Source organism: Micropterus dolomieu, linkage group LG12 (genome assembly GCF_021292245.1).
Source record: "Micropterus dolomieu isolate WLL.071019.BEF.003 ecotype Adirondacks linkage group LG12, ASM2129224v1, whole genome shotgun sequence".
NCBI classification, from domain to species: domain Eukaryota; kingdom Metazoa; phylum Chordata; class Actinopteri; order Centrarchiformes; family Centrarchidae; genus Micropterus; species Micropterus dolomieu.
In genome coordinates this window covers 2,127,427-2,133,587 of record NC_060161.1, presented here as the reverse complement: position 1 = coordinate 2,133,587, position 6,161 = coordinate 2,127,427, and the positions used below count along the sequence as shown (strand labels likewise).

Below are 6,161 nucleotides of genomic sequence, written 5' to 3'. Positions count from 1 at the left end.
TCTGGAAGAAAACCTGATGGAGTCTGCAAAAGACCTGAGACTGGGACGGAGATTTGTCTTCCAACAAGACAATGATCCAAAACATGAAGCAAAATCTACACTGGAATGGTTCACAAATAAACATATCCAGGTGTTAGAATGGCCAAGTCAAAGTTCAGACCTGAATCCAATCGAGAATCTGTGGAAAGAACTGAAAACTGCTGTTCACAAACGCTCTCCATCCAACCTCACTGAGCTCGAGCTGTTTTGCAAGGAGGAATGGGCAAAAATTTCAGTCTCTCGATGTGCAAAACTGAGAGACGTACCCCAAGCGACTTACAGCTGTAATCGCAGCAAAAGGTGGCGCTACAAAGTATTAACTTAAGGGGGCTGAATAATTTTGCACGCCCAATTTTTCAGTTTTTTTATTTGTTAAAGTTTGAAATATCCAATAAATTTCGTTCCACTTCATGATTGTGTCCCACTTGTTGTTGGTTCTTCACAAAAAATTACAGTTTTATATCTTTATGTTTGAAGCCTGCAATGTGGCAAAAGGTCAAAGATCAAGGGGGCCAAATACTTTCGCAAGGCACTGTATGTTGTATCCGGTGGTACCTCTCCTCTGTTTACCTCTTGTTCTCTGCTGTTTTTCCCCTGTGAGTATGTTTGGTTTGCAGGTGGGCGTGGCTCCCCTCCCTGGCTGCTGCACTCAAAGTCGTTACAATCAACTGCCGCATATCAACCCTGGTCCAGCACACCAGTATTCGCCATATCTTCAGTGATACACACCTAGGCCAACTATTGTGTTTGTGATTTTTCCTGTGCAGTGTCTAACCTTTGTGTGTTTCTTCCTTGCCTCACAGACTCCCTGGACCTGCCAACCCGCCTGCTCTCCATTCTCCGTTCCAGCCAAGCCACTCCACTCCATTTCCTCACGGCTAGATCAGGATCATTTCCCTCGCCCTCTCAGAACTGTATTTGTGTTTCCCACAATAAATCCCCCTTTGAACTGTGAACATTTTTTTCCGTCTCTGTTGTGTCCAGTAAATGTACATGTAACAACATTCCCCTGTGGTGCTATGACAATTTGTTTTTCCCTACGAGGGATCCTATATTATCTTATACGCAACCCTATAGACATTGCTGAAAAAACCTTGATTACATTCAAATAATAAAAAAAAAAAAGGCCTAAACATTTACAGTCAGGGAAAGTTCATGGTTACGGTTAATGAAAAGAACATTAATTACAGGCCTGTGGGGACATGTTGTGCAGGACACAAACTCCTGTCTCCTGCTTGAAAGCTATCAGATGTCATTTTTGGGGTGTGGAATCTGCAGGTCATTTCTATGGATACTTGACTGATACGTCATGCCTCTGTTGCATGTCTGTCCGTCCTGAAAGAGACAGCCATCTCTGTTGCTCTTCCTGAGGTTTTTACTTACCCATATTTAAAGGTCTAAGGAAAGAGGTGTGGGTGTTGTACAGATTGTGAAGCTAAGCACATTTTAGATTGGTGATTTTGGGCTATATAAATAAAACTGACTTGACCTGACTTACGGGGGAACAATAAACAAGATTATTTTATATAGGGTATCAAGACTCACATTGGAGGGTTTTAATTAGGAAGCAAAACAACAGTACAGGGGCGGCACGTTGGTGCAGTGGTTAGCGTTGCCTCACAGCAAGAAGGTTGTGGGTTCAAACCCCGATTTCCCCTATGTGTGGAGTTTGCATGTTCTCTCCGGGCTCTGGCTTCCTCCCACCATGCAAAGACATGTGGACTAGGTTGATTGGTGATTGGTAAATTGTCCTTAGGTGTGAGCCAACAAAGGTTAAAATCAATCATTAAAGATCTTCAACCAAGTCCAGTTGCCCTTGATTTTAACCTTTGTTGGATAACTATGACCTGGATGACTGAGAATCTTCATAGACATCTTAGGTGTGAGCGTGAGTGGTTGTTTGTCTATGTGCGGCCCTGTGATGGACTGGCAATCTGTCCAGGGTGTACCCCGCCTTGCGCCCAATGGATGGAACAACAGTGCAAAGATGGAGACAATTTTGCCATTGAAGAAAAACTAACGATGCTCCTCAGTCAAACACATCAATCATTCATCATTATAGAAACATATGGAGAAAGGGAAAAAAAGACGCTCATGTTTTCCATAATTTTATTTCAATAAAATGCATTCCCAGAGTTGTTAATGCTGATTGATAAAAATTAAACAGGTTTACATATAGGGGCGTGCTTTTTTTTTTGTTTGACTGAGAACCATTGCAGTCAACGGGCAATCGATTTTTTACTTCATCAGGTTGTATTTTGTCAGAGCACAAAAGCAGGATCACAAGAGAAGAAACAGTTCAATGATAAAGGCTGACACTGACACCTCAGAGGTCTTTATCTTTCTCTGTCTCAAAGAAACAACTGCACACACTTTGCTCCTGCCTTTCATCTTTTGCACTCTCTCCCTCCCACACTTCCTCTGCGGGTGCTGATACAGTGCACTAATCACCACCTCAATAAATCAATGGTCCAGCCAATAACCATTACTTCAAATTAGAGGTGCTTGCTCCTGTGAGGGAAAGCAGCTGACACCTTCATAAAGGCGGCTTTCATTAGCGCCTATCGACCTGGCTGAGCTCGCACAGAACCTGCAGGACAACACACACAGCGGGAGGCAGAAACAGCATGAGGGCAGAGTGAAAAAGAAGAAAGAGACAGACTGCTAGAGAAAGAAAACCCAAAGTTGTTTCCAGTAAATAAATCTTGGCTGCAGATAAATTCCCTCTGCCAGAATTTATCCTCCTTAAACTGATGGGATTGGGTTCACTGCATCGGAGAGACTCTGAATTACTGTACGCGTGTCTGCGCTTGTTTTGTGGCCGAAAAGGGACTGGGATTGGATGCATAAAATGGCAGCCTCTCTGTCTCTCTCTGTCCATCTCTTTCACTCCCCCTCGATCTGTCAGAAGCACAAAACTAGTGCATCAATGTGGGTCACGTGTAAATCAGAATGGCGTGTCGAGCTGGTGTTGCCTCCTTGGTAGGATCCCCCAGCTGAGCATCATCTCAGCCTGCTTACTGTAAGCCATACAACACACCGTTGGTTTATAGATCACTTATGTAAGGGCAGCCTTATGTGTTCTTTTTCTTGGCTGGTGTTCACTCACTGACCCATAGATGGCAGTGTGGGATAGCCAGTTTGAGATGAAAGTGTTGGTCATCACTGTCCGGTCTGCTGGTTGAGAAAGCAGTTTCAGGTCAACATACAGCACACTGGAGATATAAGATCTTATCTCCTACAAACAGTCAATGTTGGTTTCCTTTAACCACGACCACAATCATTGCCTTCAAACCTTCAATCCATAACCTCCCAAATTGTCATTGTAATGGTCAAATGGGTTGTTATGCAAGAAACTAACCAACCAACCAACCAACCTATTTTGTCCTTTGTGTTTAAGGGCCTGTAGCATGATACTGGTGGAGTGCAATCCAGTCAGAGAGAGCTTCTATATGTAAAGTCTGCATATATGCCCCAAGTTAATCTGTGTAAACGCTATTTCAGATTCTGAGAGGTGTTCTAAATTTAACCTTCCAGATCATGCATGCCTTAATCTCCTGATTAAAGCATGCACTTCAGAGATGCTCTGCTTGGACGATCCCCCGAGGGTTTGTTGTGACTCTACAGGTAAGCAAAGCCTGCTTGACATCACTGAAAGAACAATGAGCTTCTGAAATGACATTTCACAAACCACAACATCCCCTTAACTGATTTGAGGAAGTTCCACCACTGCTCACAGTTTAGATTTTTTAAAAGCCTTACCAGTCTACACAAAAAGGTCAGCAGGACAACATGATCAGCAGGAACTGGATCCCTGAAAACCATCACAAATTACATGAAATCTAGTAGATGTCTAGCTGTATTGCTATTGACAAAAGCACACAGACCAACTGACTGACCCTCTGCCCACTGATGTTAGCCCCAGGCTCTAGTGGGACAATTAAATGTCAATAGAGCATTGTTATTAGTTATGCAAAGTTCAACGCAGTGCTTTTTAAAAGTTCAACACACAAATCAGACGCTGATAACAAGTGCTTCACCCCGATGCTGCTTAAATTTGATGATGCGTCCCACCACCACCAACTCTCCACCTAATATACTTCAACTTCACTATAGTTAATTCATTTGTTTTGCACACATAGTAGTAGTTTAAGCCCAGTGGATGTCAAACCTTTGGAGCCCAAAAAATGAACTGCAGGTATGTGTAAATGTTACGAATAAAAAAATATATAATTCAGAATTGAGTCCCACTGTATTATAAAATGAATCTCTCCCATCTTCCTAACAGAGCGATATAATATCAAATTTCACACTTAATTATTTCTTAGGCAGAAGGAAATGCAATTTGTTAAATAAGCCACTTTAGAAACAAAATACTGCAAATGAGACAATTTTAAGGTGCATTAAAGATGTTGAATCCTGTCCTCTCAGATTAGGCTGTATGTTCAGGTAAATATAATTTGTTTGTAGCTGTAGTTTGTTGTGAGTAGCTGGGTCTCAATTGTGAACTGGAACCTAACTGATATGGAATAATGTATGTTTTTGCTCTGATGAAGTTAATACCATGATTTGTCAACCCACACAACACATTATTAGCAATCAATACCACCCTCCCAATCTTGTTACTGCCAGCAAGTATACAGTATATACTGGGGCTGATGACCCATAAGGATGATGGGGAAACACTGGGGTGGACAGGTGAGGAATGACAGAAGACATTTATGAAGCATGGCAACTGAAATGATCATGAGAAGATCAGTAAATCTTTAAATTACACATTTTTGTTTAGGGTAATGTTTTTCTTGTGCTTAAAGATCCTAAAAACATGTTTTCCTTAGTTAGCAACTTACTTTGAGAGATGGGTCAGAACAGTTTTGGGTAGAGAGAGTTTTCTTTGCTGTTTTTCATTGTGAGTTGACTTTGTCTTACTAGTCTGAATGTTTAACCTAACAAAATCATCAATAAACTTCAATACGTCCAACTCCGCTGCCTGCATGCTCACGTCCTACCATCGCAGAGATCACCCGTCCTTCACAACCTCCACTGGCTCCCGGTTAAATACAGGATTCACTTCAAACTTCAAACAGTCTGGCCCCTCCCCGCCACACCTGCACTCGTCGCCTCGGGTCTGTGGAAGCAACAACACTAAAGCTGATGAAACACGGAGCAACTTTTTGAGCAATGGTGCTGGGCAATGTTGCTGTCAATGGTAATGAGTAAAGATTACCACTGTAATCCCCCTCCCCCAGCACTCCACCACCCGTCCCGCCCCGCCGCTATCCATTCAAAACATAGTCTGACTTGCCACCAGCAAGATTGCCCTGTCTACACGAACACGGGAATTTTCAAAACCGTGACTTTTTCTACGCCATTTGGCCACACGGAAAAACAGTGTCAGGTCACTGAAGCGGAACACTTTGAAAACCTCTGCCAGGATGAGGATTTTAAGAAACGCAGTGTTGTCGTGTAGACAGTAAAACTGGAGTTGCGCACCACTATCTGCTGTGTTTGATGTCAATTGTGCGCCACTTCCTGCTTTGTTTGCATTTTTATTTGGCCCCAAACTGGCCAACATTTCATTTCATTTCTTTGTTTATTTGACAGGGTAAGTGCTCATTAATTAACAGTAAAATAAGTGTAAATGAGCCAGAGTTAGCTCAACAGGCTAATTTTCATCTGTTGTCCCTGGCCAGTTATTATGAAGGCAACCTACAATGAAGATTTAAAATGACATAAAATGACTTATTACAGTCCACAAGTAATAACAATATATACAAAATAATAATAAGACAGATACAACACACAGCAATAAGTAACAAACAACATATCAGCACACAACATTGGCAAAACATAACGAGAGATTAAAAAGACTGACAAAAGACAATCTGCAAACAAGCAACAAATCTCAGTAGTCTAATGTGCACATATCTGATTATCAATTAGCCAGTTATTAAGCTGACCGTAAAAAAAAGATAAGTATTTGCTTCTCTTATCAGGGAATCAAGTAAATCTTTGATAGTATGTTTATAAAGACTTTCGAGTGACTTCATTGTGGATTTGTTGGAGCCTGTGCCCAGCTTGTCAAACAATATGTAAAATGCGGGATAATCATGGCATTCATA

The 6,161-nt window shown here is 41.8% G+C and overlaps 1 long non-coding RNA gene across 1 annotated transcript; it reads right to left on the bottom strand.

Annotated features, from left to right (window-relative positions):
* Positions 1 to 2,535: 2,535 nt before the first annotated feature.
* Positions 2,536 to 4,983, bottom strand: LOC123981031. The gene is made up of 3 exons (XR_006827650.1): positions 4,890 to 4,983; positions 3,802 to 3,853; positions 2,536 to 3,709 (listed from the first exon to the last, which is right to left on the bottom strand). It is a non-coding gene; the product is annotated as an uncharacterized LOC123981031 (long non-coding RNA).
* Between the last annotated feature and the right edge of the window lie 1,178 nt (positions 4,984 to 6,161).